The sequence below is a fragment of the Anopheles maculipalpis genome, unplaced genomic scaffold (assembly GCF_943734695.1).
Source record: "Anopheles maculipalpis unplaced genomic scaffold, idAnoMacuDA_375_x PRTXT_6, whole genome shotgun sequence".
NCBI lineage: Eukaryota > Metazoa > Arthropoda > Insecta > Diptera > Culicidae > Anopheles > Anopheles maculipalpis.
Genome location: NW_026060570.1, coordinates 110,138 through 127,293, shown reverse-complemented (window position 1 = coordinate 127,293; position 17,156 = coordinate 110,138).

The following is a 17,156-nucleotide window of genomic DNA, read 5'->3' as shown; positions in this document are numbered from 1 at the left end:
GTGATTATTTTAGCTTTTATGCCAAAATTTTGATTTCGTGTCTTACGTCCCTACATTAGACGACCTTGGATTTTCGTCTCCTGCACCGCCATGCAACTTTGATGGTCGGGTAACTTTCGCTATTTACTGTCGGAGATCACTTTTCGTGATTAATAATGCATCCTGACACCGTTTTACTCAAAGTTAGAGTAAAAAAATTTTTTGTCCAAAAATCTTCCGTCGGTCATACCGGTACCCATGTCTCATAACTTGTACCAAGTTGTGAAGGGTAAATTTTGACAAAAATCCAAAAAAATCATTAAAAAGTCGCTATTGCTTATTGCATTCAGCATCATTAGACGACTCTAATATGCCTTGGATGACCACTGTCTGGTGATTATTTTAGCTTTTATGCCAAAATTTTGATTTCGTGTCTTACGTCCCTACATTAGACGACCTTGGATTTTCGTCTCCGGCACCGCCATGCAACTTTGATGGTCGGGTAACTTTCGCTATTTACTGTCGGAGATCACTTTTCGTGATTAATAATGCATCCTGACACAGTTTTACTCAAACTTAGAGTAAAAAAAATGTTTGTCAAAAAATCTTCTGTCGGTCGTACCGGTACCCATGTCTTATAACTTGTACCAAATTGTGAAGGGTACATTTTGACAAAAATCCAAAAAAATCATTAAAAAGTCGCTATTGCTTATTGAATTCAGCATCGTTAGACGACTCTAATATGCCTTGGATGACCACTGTCTGGTGATTATTTTAGCTTTTATGCCAAAATTTTGATTTCGTGTCTTACGTCCCTACATTAGACGACCTTGGATTTTCGTCTCCGGCACCGCCATGCAACTTTGATGGTCGGGTAACTTTCGCTATTTACTGTCGGAGATCACTTTTCGTGATTAATAATGCATCCTGACACCGTTTTACTCAAAGTTAGAGTAAAAAAATTTTTTGTCCAAAAATCTTCCGTCGGTCATACCGGTACCCATGTCTCATAACTTGTACCAAGTTGTGAAGGGTAAATTTTGATAAAAATCCAAAAAAATCATTAAAAAGTCGCTATTGCTTATTGCATTCAGCATCATTAGACGACTCTAATATGCCTTGGATGACCACTGTCTGGTGATTATTTTAGCTTTTATGCCAAAATTTTGATTTCGTGTCTTACGTCCCTACATTAGACGACCTTGGATTTTCGTCTCCTGCACCGCCATGCAACTTTGATGGTCGGGTAACTTTCGCTATTTACTGTCGGAGATCACTTTTCGTGATTAATAATGCATCCTGACACCGTTTTACTCAAAGTTAGAGTAAAAAAATTTTTTGTCCAAAAATCTTCCGTCGGTCATACCGGTACCCATGTCTCATAACTTGTACCAAGTTGTGAAGGGTAAATTTTGACAAAAATCCAAAAAAATCATTAAAAAGTCGCTATTGCTTATTGCATTCAGCATCATTAGACGACTCTAATATGCCTTGGATGACCACTGTCTGGTGATTATTTTAGCTTTTATGCCAAAATTTTGATTTCGTGTCTTACGTCCCTACATTAGACGACCTTGGATTTTCGTCTCCTGCACCGCCATGCAACTTTGATGGTCGGGTAACTTTCGCTATTTACTGTCGGAGATCACTTTTCGTGATTGATAATGCATCCTGACACCGTTTTACTCAAAGTTAGAGTAAAAAAAAATTTTTGTCCAAAAATCTTCCGTCGGTCATACCGGTACCCATGTCTCATAACTTGTACCAAGTTGTGAAGGGTAAATTTTGATAAAAATCCAAAAAAATCATTAAAAAGTCGCTATTGCTTATTGCATTCAGCATCATTAGACGACTCTAATATGCCTTGGATGACCACTGTCTGGTGATTATTTTAGCTTTTATGCCAAAATTTTGATTTCGTGTCTTACGTCCCTACATTAGACGACCTTGGATTTTCGTCTCCTGCACCGCCATGCAACTTTGATGGTCGGGTAACTTTCGCTATTTACTGTCGGAGATCACTTTTCGTGATTAATAATGCATCCTGACACCGTTTTACTCAAAGTTAGAGTAAAAAAAATTTTTGTCCAAAAATCTTCCGTCGGTCATACCGGTACCCATGTCTCATAACTTGTACCAAGTTGTAAAGGGTAAATTTTGACAAAAATCCAAAAAAATCATTAAAAAGTCGCTATTGCTTATTGCATTCAGCATCATTAGACGACTCTAATATGCCTTGGATGACCACTGTCTGGTGATTATTTTAGCTTTTATGCCAAAATTTTGATTTCGTGTCTTACGTCCCTACATTAGACGACCTTGGATTTTCGTCTCCGGCACCGCCATGCAACTTTGATGGTCGGGTAACTTTCGCTATTTACTGTCGGAGATCACTTTTCGTGATTAATAATGCATCCTGACACCGTTTTACTCAAAGTTAGAGTAAAAAAATTTTTTGTTCAAAAATCTTCCGTCGGTCATACCGGTACCCATGTCTCATAACTTGTACCAAGTTGTGAACGGTAAATTTTGACAAAAATCCAAAATATCATTAAAAAGTCGCTATTGCTTATTGCATTCAGCATCATTAGACGACTCTAATATGCCTTGGATGACCACTGTCTGGTGATTATTTTAGCTTTTATGCCAAAATTTTGATTTCGTGTCTTACGTCCCTACATTAGACGACCTTGGATTTTCGTCTCCGGCACCGCCATGCAACTTTGATGGTCGGGTAACTTTCGCTATTTACTGTCGGAGATCACGTTTTCGTGATTAATAATGCATCCTGACACCGTTTTACTCAAAGTTAGAGTAAAAAAATTTTTTGTCCAAAAATCTTCCGTCGGTCATACCGGTACCCATGTCTCATAACTTGTACCAAGTTGTGAAGGGTAAATTTTGACAAAAATCCAAAAAAATCATTAAAAAGTCGCTATTGCTTATTGCATTCAGCATCATTAGACGACTCTAATATGCCTTGGATGACCACTGTCTGGTGGTTATTTTAGCTTTTATGCCAAAATTTTGATTTCGTGTCTTACGTCCCTACATTAGACGACCTTGGATTTTCGTCTCCGGCACCGCCATGCAACTTTGATGGTCGGGTAACTTTCGCTATTTACTGTCGGAGATCACTTTTCGTGATAAATAATGCATCCTGACACCGTTTTACTCAAAGTTAGAGTAAAAAAAATTTTTGTCCAAAAATCTTCCGTCGGTCATACCGGTACCCATGTCTCATAACTTGTACCAAGTTGTGAAGGGTAAATTTTGACAAAAATCCAAAAAAATCATTAAAAAGTCGCTATTGCTTATTGCATTCAGCATCATTAGACGACTCTAATATGCCTTGGATGACCACTGTCTGGTGATTATTTTAGCTTTTATGCCAAAATTTTGATTTCGTGTCTTACGTCCCTACATTAGACGACCTTGGATTTTCGTCTCCGGCACCGCCATGCAACTTTGATGGTCGGGTAACTTTCGCTATTTAGTGTCGGAGATCACTTTTCGTGATTAATAATGCATCCTGACACCGTTTTACTCAAAGTTAGAGTAAAAAAATTTTTTGTCCAAAAATCTTCCGTCGGTCATACCGGTACCCATGTCTCATAACTTGTACCAAGTTGTGAAGGGTAAATTTTGACAAAAATCCAAAAAAATCATTAAAAAGTCGCTATTGCTTATTGCATTCAGCATCATTAGACGACTCTAATATGCCTTGGATGACCACTGTCTGGTGATTATTTTAGCTTTTATGCCAAAATTTTGATTTCGTGTCTTACGTCCCTACATTAGACGACCTTGGATTTTCGTCTCCGGCACCGCCATGCAACTTTGATGGTCGGGTAACTTTCGCTATTTACTGTCGGAGATCACTTTTCGTGATTAATAATGCATCCTGACACCGTTTTACTCAAAGTTAGAGTAAAAAAATTTTTTGTCCAAAAATCTTCCGTCGGTCATACCGGTACCCATGTCTCATAACTTGTACCAAGTTGTGAAGGGTAAATTTTGACAAAAATCCAAAAAAATCATTAAAAAGTCGCTATTGCTTATTGCATTCAGCATCATTAGACGACTCTAATATGCCTTGGATGACCACTGTCTGGTGATTATTTTAGCTTTTATGCCAAAATTTTGATTTCGTGTCTTACGTCCCTACATTAGACGACCTTGGATTTTCGTCTCCTGCACCGCCATGCAACTTTGATGGTCGGGTAACTTTCGCTATTTACTGTCGGAGATCACTTTTCGTGATAAATAATGCATCCTGACACCATTTTACTCAAAGTTAGAGTAAAAAAATTTTTTGTCCAAAAATCTTCCGTCGGTCATACCGGTACCCATGTCTCATAACTTGTACCAAGTTGTAAAGGGTAAATTTTGACAAAAATCCAAAAAAATCATTAAAAAGTCGCTATTGCTTATTGCATTCAGCATCATTAGACGACTCTAATATGCCTTGGATGACCACTGTCTGGTGATTATTTTAGCTTTTATGCCAAAATTTTGATTTCGTGTCTTACGTCCCTACATTAGACGACTTTGGATTTTCGTCTCCTGCACCGCCATGCAACTTTGATGGTCGGGTAACTTTCGCTATTTACTGTCGGAGATCACTTTTCGTGATTAATAATGCATCCTGACACCGTTTTACTTAAAGTTAGGGTACAAAAAATTTTTGTCTACAAATCTTCTGTCGGTCGTACCAGTACCCATGTCTCATAACTTGTACCAAGTTGTGAAGGGTAAATTTTGACAAAAATCCAAAAAAATCATTAAAAAGTCGCTATTGCTTATTGCATTCAGCATCATTAGACGACTCTAATATGCCTTGGATGACCACTGTCTGGTGATTATTTTAGCTTTTATGCCAAAATTTTGATTTCGTGTCTTACGTCCCTACATTAGACGACCTTGGATTTTCGTCTCCGGCACCTTCATGCAACTTTGATGGTCGGGTAACTTTCGCTATTTATTGTCGGAGATCACTTTTCGTGATTAATAATGCATCCTGACACCGTTTTACTCAAAGTTAGAGTAAAAAAATTTTTTGTCCAAAAATCTTCCGTCGGTCATACCGGTACCCATGTCTCATAACTTGTACCAAGTTGTGAAGGGTAAATTTTGACAAAAATCCAAAAAAATCATTAAAAAGTCGCTATTGCTTATTGCATTCAGCATCATTAGACGACTCTAATATGCCTTGGATGACCACTGTCTGGTGATTATTTTAGCTTTTATGCCAAAATTTTGATTTCGTGTCTTACGTCCCTACATTAGACGACCTTGGATTTTCGTCTCCGGCACCGCCATGCAACTTTGATGGTCGGGTAACTTTCGCTATTTACTGTCGGAGATCACGTTTTCGTGATTAGTAATACATCCTGACACCGTTTTACTCAAAGTTAGAATAAAAAAATTTTTTGTCCAAAAATCTTCCGTCGGTCATACCGGTACCCATGTCTCATAACTTGTACCAAGTTGTGAAGGGTAAATTTTGACAAAAATCCAAAAAAATCATTAAAAAGTCGCTATTGCTTATTGCATTCAGCATCATTAGACGACTCTAATATGCCTTGGATGACCACTGTCTGGTGATTATTTTAGCTTTTATGCCAAAATTTTGATTTCGTGTCTTACGTCCCTACATTAGACGACCTTGGATTTTCGTCTCCTGCACCGCCATGCAACTTTGATGGTCGGGTAACTTTCGCTATTTACTGTCGGAGATCACTTTTCGTGATTAATAATGCATCCTGACACCGTTTTACTCAAAGTTAGAGTAAAAAAATTTTTTGTCCAAAAATCTTCCGTCGGTCATACCGGTACCCATGTCTCATAACTTGTACCAAGTTGTGAAGGGTAAATTTTGACAAAAATCCAAAAAAATCATTAAAAAGTCGCTATTGCTTATTGCATTCAGCATCATTAGACGACTCTAATATGCCTTGGATGACCACTGTCTGGTGATTATTTTAGCTTTTATGCCAAAATTTTGATTTCGTGTCTTACGTCCCTACATTAGACGACCTTGGATTTTCGTCTCCGGCACCGCCATGCAACTTTGATGGTCGGGTAACTTTCGCTATTTACTGTCGGAGATCACTTTTCGTGATTAATAATGCATCCTGACACCGTTTTACTCAAAGTTAGAGTAAAAAAATTTTTTGTCCAAAAATCTTCCGTCGGTCATACCGGTACCTATGTCTCATAACTTGTACCAAGTTGTGAAGGGTAAATTTTGATAAAAATCCAAAAAAATCATTAAAAAGTCGCTATTGCTTATTGCATTCAGCATCATTAGACGACTCTAATATGCCTTGGATGACCACTGTCTGGTGATTATTTTAGCTTTTATGCCAAAATTTTGATTTCGTGTCTTACGTCCCTACATTAGACGACCTTGGATTTTCGTCTCCGGCACCGCCATGCAACTTTGATGGTCGGGTAACTTTCGCTATTTACTGTCGGAGATCACTTTTCGTGATTAATAATGCATCCTGACACCGTTTTACTCAAAGTTAGAGTAAAAAAATTTTTTGTCCAAAAATCTTCCGTCGGTCATACCGGTACCCATGTCTCATAACTTGTACCAAGTTGTGAAGGGTAAATTTTGACAAAAATCCAAAAAAATCATTAAAAAGTCGCTATTGCTTATTGCATTCAGCATCATTAGACGACTCTAATATGCCTTGGATGACCACTGTCTGGTGATTATTTTAGCTTTTATGCCAAAATTTTGATTTCGTGTCTTACGTCCCTACATTAGACGACCTTGGATTTTCGTCTCCTGCACCGCCATGCAACTTTGATGGTCGGGTAACTTTCGCTATTTACTGTCGGAGATCACTTTTCGTGATTAATAATGCATCCTGACACCGTTTTACTCAAAGTTAGAGTAAAAAAATTTTTTGTCCAAAAATCTTCCGTCGGTCATACCGGTACCCATGTCTCATAACTTGTACCAAGTTGTGAAGGGTAAATTTTGACAAAAATCCAAAAAAATCATTAAAAAGTCGTTATTGCTTATTGCATTCAGCATCATTAGACGACTCTAATATGCCTTGGATGACCACTGTCTGGTGATTATTTTAGATTTTATGCCAAAATTTTGATTTCGTGTCTTACGTCCCTACATTAGACGACCTTGGATTTTCGTCTCCGGCACCGCCATGCAACTTTGATGGTCGGGTAACTTTCGCTATTTACTGTCGGAGATCACTTTTCGTGATGAATAATGCATCCTGACACCGTTTTACTCAAGGCTAGAGTAAAAAAATTTTTTGTCCAAAAATCTTCCGTCGGTCATACCGGTACCCATGTCTCATAACTTGTACCAAGTTGTGAAGGGTAAATTTTGACAAAAATCCAAAAAAATCATTAAAAAGTCGCTATTGCTTATTGCATTCAGCATCATTAGACGACTCTAATATGCCTTGGATGACCACTGTCTGGTGATTATTTTAGCTTTTATGCCAAAATTTTGATTTCGTGTCTTACGTCCCTACATTAGACGACCTTGGATTTTCGTCTCCTGCACCGCCATGCAACTTTGATGGTCGGGTAACTTTCGCTATTTACTGTCGGAGATCACTTTTCGTGATTGATAATGCATCCTGACACCGTTTTACTCAAAGTTAGAGTAAAAAAAAATTTTTGTCCAAAAATCTTCCGTCGGTCATACCGGTACCCATGTCTCATAACTTGTACCAAGTTGTGAAGGGTAAATTTTGATAAAAATCCAAAAAAATCATTAAAAAGTCGCTATTGCTTATTGCATTCAGCATCATTAGACGACTCTAATATGCCTTGGATGACCACTGTCTGGTGATTATTTTAGCTTTTATGCCAAAATTTTGATTTCGTGTCTTACGTCCCTACATTAGACGACCTTGGATTTTCGTCTCCTGCACCGCCATGCAACTTTGATGGTCGGGTAACTTTCGCTATTTACTGTCGGAGATCACTTTTCGTGATTAATAATGCATCCTGACACCGTTTTACTCAAAGTTAGAGTAAAAAAAATTTTTGTCCAAAAATCTTCCGTCGGTCATACCGGTACCCATGTCTCATAACTTGTACCAAGTTGTAAAGGGTAAATTTTGACAAAAATCCAAAAAAATCATTAAAAAGTCGCTATTGCTTATTGCATTCAGCATCATTAGACGACTCTAATATGCCTTGGATGACCACTGTCTGGTGATTATTTTAGCTTTTATGCCAAAATTTTGATTTCGTGTCTTACGTCCCTACATTAGACGACCTTGGATTTTCGTCTCCGGCACCGCCATGCAACTTTGATGGTCGGGTAACTTTCGCTATTTACTGTCGGAGATCACTTTTCGTGATTAATAATGCATCCTGACACCGTTTTACTCAAAGTTAGAGTAAAAAAATTTTTTGTTCAAAAATCTTCCGTCGGTCATACCGGTACCCATGTCTCATAACTTGTACCAAGTTGTGAACGGTAAATTTTGACAAAAATCCAAAAAATCATTAAAAAGTCGCTATTGCTTATTGCATTCAGCATCATTAGACGACTCTAATATGCCTTGGATGACCACTGTCTGGTGATTATTTTAGCTTTTATGCCAAAATTTTGATTTCGTGTCTTACGTCCCTACATTAGACGACCTTGGATTTTCGTCTCCGGCACCGCCATGCAACTTTGATGGTCGGGTAACTTTCGCTATTTACTGTCGGAGATCACGTTTTCGTGATTAATAATGCATCCTGACACCGTTTTACTCAAAGTTAGAGTAAAAAAATTTTTTGTCCAAAAATCTTCCGTCGGTCATACCGGTACCCATGTCTCATAACTTGTACCAAGTTGTGAAGGGTAAATTTTGACAAAAATCCAAAAAAATCATTAAAAAGTCGCTATTGCTTATTGCATTCAGCATCATTAGACGACTCTAATATGCCTTGGATGACCACTGTCTGGTGGTTATTTTAGCTTTTATGCCAAAATTTTGATTTCGTGTCTTACGTCCCTACATTAGACGACCTTGGATTTTCGTCTCCGGCACCGCCATGCAACTTTGATGGTCGGGTAACTTTCGCTATTTACTGTCGGAGATCACTTTTCGTGATAAATAATGCATCCTGACACCGTTTTACTCAAAGTTAGAGTAAAAAAAATTTTTGTCCAAAAATCTTCCGTCGGTCATACCGGTACCCATGTCTCATAACTTGTACCAAGTTGTGAAGGGTAAATTTTGACAAAAATCCAAAAAAATCATTAAAAAGTCGCTATTGCTTATTGCATTCAGCATCATTAGACGACTCTAATATGCCTTGGATGACCACTGTCTGGTGATTATTTTAGCTTTTATGCCAAAATTTTGATTTCGTGTCTCACGTCCCTACATTAGACGACCTTGGATTTTCGTCTCCGGCACCGCCATGCAACTTTGATGGTCGGGTAACTTTCGCTATTTAGTGTCGGAGATCACTTTTCGTGATTAATAATGCATCCTGACACCGTTTTACTCAAAGTTAGAGTAAAAAAATTTTTTGTCCAAAAATCTTCCGTCGGTCATACCGGTACCCATGTCTCATAACTTGTACCAAGTTGTGAAGGGTAAATTTTGACAAAAATCCAAAAAAATCATTAAAAAGTCGCTATTGCTTATTGCATTCAGCATCATTAGACGACTCTAATATGCCTTGGATGACCACTGTCTGGTGATTATTTTAGCTTTTATGCCAAAATTTTGATTTCGTGTCTTACGTCCCTACATTAGACGACCTTGGATTTTCGTCTCCGGCACCGCCATGCAACTTTGATGGTCGGGTAACTTTCGCTATTTACTGTCGGAGATCACTTTTCGTGATTAATAATGCATCCTGACACCGTTTTACTCAAAGTTAGAGTAAAAAAATTTTTTGTCCAAAAATCTTCCGTCGGTCATACCGGTACCCATGTCTCATAACTTGTACCAAGTTGTGAAGGGTAAATTTTGACAAAAATCCAAAAAAATCATTAAAAAGTCGCTATTGCTTATTGCATTCAGCATCATTAGACGACTCTAATATGCCTTGGATGACCACTGTCTGGTGATTATTTTAGCTTTTATGCCAAAATTTTGATTTCGTGTCTTACGTCCCTACATTAGACGACCTTGGATTTTCGTCTCCTGCACCGCCATGCAACTTTGATGGTCGGGTAACTTTCGCTATTTACTGTCGGAGATCACTTTTCGTGATAAATAATGCATCCTGACACCATTTTACTCAAAGTTAGAGTAAAAAAATTTTTTGTCCAAAAATCTTCCGTCGGTCATACCGGTACCCATGTCTCATAACTTGTACCAAGTTGTAAAGGGTAAATTTTGACAAAAATCCAAAAAAATCATTAAAAAGTCGCTATTGCTTATTGCATTCAGCATCATTAGACGACTCTAATATGCCTTGGATGACCACTGTCTGGTGATTATTTTAGCTTTTATGCCAAAATTTTGATTTCGTGTCTTACGTCCCTACATTAGACGACTTTGGATTTTCGTCTCCTGCACCGCCATGCAACTTTGATGGTCGGGTAACTTTCGCTATTTACTGTCGGAGATCACTTTTCGTGATTAATAATGCATCCTGACACCGTTTTACTTAAAGTTAGGGTACAAAAAATTTTTGTCTACAAATCTTCTGTCGGTCGTACCAGTACCCATGTCTCATAACTTGTACCAAGTTGTGAAGGGTAAATTTTGACAAAAATCCAAAAAAATCATTAAAAAGTCGCTATTGCTTATTGCATTCAGCATCATTAGACGACTCTAATATGCCTTGGATGACCACTGTCTGGTGATTATTTTAGCTTTTATGCCAAAATTTTGATTTCGTGTCTTACGTCCCTACATTAGACGACCTTGGATTTTCGTCTCCGGCACCGTCATGCAACTTTGATGGTCGGGTAACTTTCGCTATTTATTGTCGGAGATCACTTTTCGTGATTAATAATGCATCCTGACACCGTTTTACTCAAAGTTAGAGTAAAAAAATTTTTTGTCCAAAAATCTTCCGTCGGTCATACCGGTACCCATGTCTCATAACTTGTACCAAGTTGTGAAGGGTAAATTTTGACAAAAATCCAAAAAAATCATTAAAAAGTCGCTATTGCTTATTGCATTCAGCATCATTAGACGACTCTAATATGCCTTGGATGACCACTGTCTGGTGATTATTTTAGCTTTTATGCCAAAATTTTGATTTCGTGTCTTACGTCCCTACATTAGACGACCTTGGATTTTCGTCTCCGGCACCGCCATGCAACTTTGATGGTCGGGTAACTTTCGCTATTTACTGTCGGAGATCACGTTTTCGTGATTAGTAATACATCCTGACACCGTTTTACTCAAAGTTAGAATAAAAAAATTTTTTGTCCAAAAATCTTCCGTCGGTCATACCGGTACCCATGTCTCATAACTTGTACCAAGTTGTGAAGGGTAAATTTTGACAAAAATCCAAAAAAATCATTAAAAAGTCGCTATTGCTTATTGCATTCAGCATCATTAGACGACTCTAATATGCCTTGGATGACCACTGTCTGGTGATTATTTTAGCTTTTATGCCAAAATTTTGATTTCGTGTCTTACGTCCCTACATTAGACGACCTTGGATTTTCGTCTCCTGCACCGCCATGCAACTTTGATGGTCGGGTAACTTTCGCTATTTACTGTCGGAGATCACTTTTCGTGATTAATAATGCATCCTGACACCGTTTTACTCAAAGTTAGAGTAAAAAAATTTTTTGTCCAAAAATCTTCCGTCGGTCATACCGGTACCCATGTCTCATAACTTGTACCAAGTTGTGAAGGGTAAATTTTGACAAAAATCCAAAAAAATCATTAAAAAGTCGCTATTGCTTATTGCATTCAGCATCATTAGACGACTCTAATATGCCTTGGATGACCACTGTCTGGTGATTATTTTAGCTTTTATGCCAAAATTTTGATTTCGTGTCTTACGTCCCTACATTAGACGACCTTGGATTTTCGTCTCCGGCACCGCCATGCAACTTTGATGGTCGGGTAACTTTCGCTATTTACTGTCGGAGATCACTTTTCGTGATGAATAATGCATCCTGACACCGTTTTACTCAAGGCTAGAGTAAAAAAATTTTTTGTCCAAAAATCTTCCGTCGGTCATACCGGTACCCATGTCTCATAACTTGTACCAAGTTGTGAAGGGTAAATTTTGACAAAAATCCAAAAAAATCATTAAAAAGTCGCTATTGCTTATTGCATTCAGCATCATTAGACGACTCTAATATGCCTTGGATGACCACTGTCTGGTGATTATTTTAGCTTTTATGCCAAAATTTTGATTTCGTGTCTTACGTCCCTACATTAGACGACCTTGGATTTTCGTCTCCTGCACCGCCATGCAACTTTGATGGTCGGGTAACTTTCGCTATTTACTGTCGGAGATCACTTTTCGTGATTAATAATGCATCCTGACACCGTTTTACTCAAAGTTAGAGTAAAAAAATTTTTTGTCCAAAAATCTTCCGTCGGTCATACCGGTACCCATGTCTCATAACTTGTACCAAGTTGTGAAGGGTAAATTTTGACAAAAATCCAAAAAAATCATTAAAAAGTCGCTATTGCTTATTGCATTCAGCATCATTAGACGACTCTAATATGCCTTGGATGACCACTGTCTGGTGATTATTTTAGCTTTTATGCCAAAATTTTGATTTCGTGTCTTACGTCCCTACATTAGACGACCTTGGATTTTCGTCTCCTGCACCGCCATGCAACTTTGATGGTCGGGTAACTTTCGCTATTTACTGTCGGAGATCACTTTTCGTGATTAATAATGCATCCTGACACCGTTTTACTCAAAGTTAGAGTAAAAAAATTTTTTGTCCAAAAATCTTCCGTCGGTCATACCGGTACCCATGTCTCATAACTTGTACCAAGTTGTGAAGGGTAAATTTTGACTAAAATCCAAAAAAATCATTAAAAAGTCGCTATTGCTTATTGCATTCAGCATCATTAGACGACTCTAATATGCCTTGGATGACCACTGTCTGGTGATTATTTTAGCTTTTATGCCAAAATTTTGATTTCGTGTCTTACGTCCCTACATTAGACGACCTTGGATTTTCGTCTCCGGCACCGCCATGCAACTTTGATGGTCGGGTAACTTTCGCTATTTACTGTCGGAGATCACTTTTCGTGATTAATAATGCATCCTGACACCGTTTTACTCAAAGTTAGAGTAAAAAAATTTTTTGTCCAAAAATCTTCCGTCGGTCATACCGGTACCCATGTCTCATAACTTGTACCAAGTTGTGAAGGGTAAATTTTGACAAAAATCCAAAAAAATCATTAAAAAGTCGCTATTGCTTATTGCATTCAGCATCATTAGACGACTCTAATATGCCTTGGATGACCACTGTCTGGTGATTATTTTAGCTTTTATGCCAAAATTTTGATTTCGTGTCTTACGTCCCTACATTAGACGACCTTGGATTTTCGTCTCCTGCACCGCCATGCAACTTTGATGGTCGGGTAACTTTCGCTATTTACTGTCGGAGATCACTTTTCGTGATTAATAATGCATCCTGACACCGTTTTACTCAAAGTTAGAGTAAAAAAATTTTTTGTCCAAAAATCTTCCGTCGGTCATACCGGTACCCATGTCTCATAACTTGTACCAAGTTGTAAAGGGTAAATTTTGACAAAAATCCAAAAAAATCATTAAAAAGTCGCTATTGCTTATTGCATTCAGCATCATTAGACGACTCTAATATGCCTTGGATGACCACTGTCTGGTGATTATTTTAGCTTTTATGCCAAAATTTTGATTTCGTGTCTTACGTCCCTACATTAGACGACCTTGGATTTTCGTCTCCTGCACCGCCATGCAACTTTGATGGTCGGGTAACTTTCGCTATTTACTGTCGGAGATCACTTTTCGTGATTAATAATGCATCCTGACACCGTTTTACTCAAAGTTAGAGTAAAAAAATTTTTTGTCCAAAAATCTTCCGTCGGTCATACCGGTACCCATGTCTCATAACTTGTACCAAGTTGTGAAGGGTAAATTTTGACAAAAATCCAAAAAAATCATTAAAAAGTCGCTATTGCTTATTGCATTCAGCATCATTAGACGACTCTAATATGCCTTGGATGACCACTGTCTGGTGATTATTTTAGCTTTTATGCCAAAATTTTGATTTCGTGTCTTACGTCCCTACATTAGACGACCTTGGATTTTCGTCTCCTGCACCGCCATGCAACTTTGATGGTCGGGTAACTTTCGCTATTTACTGTCGGAGATCACTTTTCGTGATAAATAATGCATCCTGACACCGTTTTACTCAAAGTTAGAGTAAAAAAATTTTTTGTCCAAAAATCTTCCGTCGGTCATACCGGTACCCATGTCTCATAACTTGTACCAAGTTGTGAAGGGTAAATTTTGACAAAAATCCAAAAAAATCATTAAAAAGTCGCTATTGCTTATTGCATTCAGCATCATTAGACGACTCTAATATGCCTTGGATGACCACTGTCTGGTGATTATTTTAGCTTTTATGCCAAAATTTTGATTTCGTGTCTTACGTCCCTACATTAGACGACCTTGGATTTTCGTCTCCGGCACCGCCATGCAACTTTGATGGTCGGGTAACTTTCGCTATTTACTGTCGGAGATCACTTTTCGTGATTAATAATGCATCCTGACACCGTTTTACTCAAAGTTAGAGTAAAAAAATTTTTTGTCCAAAAATCTTCCGTCGGTCATACCGGTACCCATGTCTCATAACTTGTACCAAGTTGTGAAGGGTAAATTTTGACAAAAATCCAAAAAAATCATTAAAAAGTCGCTATTGCTTATTGCATTCAGCATCATTAGACGACTCTAATATGCCTTGGATGACCACTGTCTGGTGATTATTTTAGCTTTTATGCCAAAATTTTGATTTCGTGTCTTACGTCCCTACATTAGACGACCTTGGATTTTCGTCTCCTGCACCGCCATGCAACTTTGATGGTCGGGTAACTTTCGCTATTTACTGTCGGAGATCACTTTTCGTGATTAATAATGCATCCTGACACCGTTTTACTCAAAGTTAGAGTAAAAAAATTTTTTGTCCAAAAATCTTCCGTCGGTCATACCGGTACCCATGTCTCATAACTTGTACCAAGTTGTGAAGGGTAAATTTTGACAAAAATCCAAAAAAATCATTAAAAAGTCGCTATTGCTTATTGCATTCAGCATCATTAGACGACTCTAATATGCCTTGGATGACCACTGTCTGGTGATTATTTTAGCTTTTATGCCAAAATTTTGATTTCGTGTCTTACGTCCCTACATTAGACGACCTTGGATTTTCGTCTCCTGCACCGCCATGCAACTTTGATGGTCGGGTAACTTTCGCTATTTACTGTCGGAGATCACTTTTCGTGATTAATAATGCATCCTGACACCGTTTTACTCAAAGTTAGAGTAAAAAAATTTTTTGTCCAAAAATCTTCCGTCGGTCATACCGGTACCCATGTCTCATAACTTGTACCAAGTTGTGAAGGCTAAATTTTGACAAAAATCCAAAAAAATCATTAAAAAGTCGCTATTGCTTATTGCATTCAGCATCATTAGACGACTCTAATATGCCTTGGATGACCACTGTCTGGTGATTATTTTAGCTTTTATGCCAAAATTTTGATTTCGTGTCTTACGTCCCTACATTAGACGACCTTGGATTTTCGTCTCCGGCACCGCCATGCAACTTTGATGGTCGGGTAACTTTCGCTATTTACTGTCGGAGATCACTTTTCGTGATTAATAATGCATCCTGACACCGTTTTACTCAAAGTTAGAGTAAAAAAATTTTTTGTCCAAAAATCTTCCGTCGGTCATACCGGTACCCATGTCTCATAACTTGTACCAAGTTGTAAAGGGTAAATTTTGACAAAAATCCAAAAAAATCATTAAAAAGTCGCTATTGCTTATTGCATTCAGCATCGTTAGACGACTCTAATATGCCTTGGATAACCACTGTCTGATGATTATTTTAGATTTTATGCCAAAATGTTGATTTTGTGTCTTACGTCTCTAAATTAGACGACCTTGGATATTCTTCTCTTACACCGCAATACAACTTTGAGGGTCGGGTAACTTTCGCTATTTACTGTCGGAGATCACTTTTCGTGATTAAAAATGCATCCTGACACCGTTTTACTCAAAGTTAGAGTAAAAAAATTTTTTGTCCAAAAATCTTCCGTCGGTCATACCGGTACCCATGTCTCATAACTTGTACCAAGTTGTGAAGGGTAAATTTTGACAAAAATCCAAAAAAATCATTAAAAAGTCGCTATTGCTTATTGCATTCAGCATCATTAGACGACTCTAATATGCCTTGGATGACCACTGTCTGGTGATTATTTTAGCTTTTATGCCAAAATGTTGATTTCGTGTCTTACGTCCCTACATTAGACGACCTTGGATTTTCGTCTCCTGCACCGCCATGCAACTTTGATGGTCGGGTAACTTTCGCTATTTACTGTCGGAGATCACTTTTCGTGATTAATAATGCATCCTGACACCGTTTTACTCAAAGTTAGAGTAAAAAAATTTTTTGTCCAAAAATCTTCCGTCGGTCATACCGGTACCCATGTCTCATAACTTGTACCAAGTTGTAAAGGGTAAATTTTGACAAAAATCCAAAAAAATCATTAAAAAGTCGCTATTGCTTATTGCATTCAGCATCATTAGACGACTCTAATATGCCTTGGATGACCACTGTCTGGTGATTATTTTAGCTTTTATGCCAAAATTTTGATTTCGTGTCTTACGTCCCTACATTAGACGACCTTGGATTTTCGTCTCCGGCACCGCCATGCAACTTTGATGGTCGGGTAACTTTCGCTATTTACTGTCGGAGATCACTTTTCGTGATTAATAATGCATCCTGACACCGTTTTACTCAAAGTTAGAGTAAAAAAATTTTTTGTCCAAAAATCTTCCGTCGGTCATACCGGTACCCATGTCTCATAACTTGTACCAAGTTGTGAAGGGTAAATTTTGACAAAAATCCAAAAAAATCATTAAAAAGTCGCTATTGCTTATTGCATTCAGCATCATTAGACGACTCTAATATGCCTTGGATGACCACTGTCTGGTGATTATTTTAGCTTTTATGCCAAAATTTTGATTTCGTA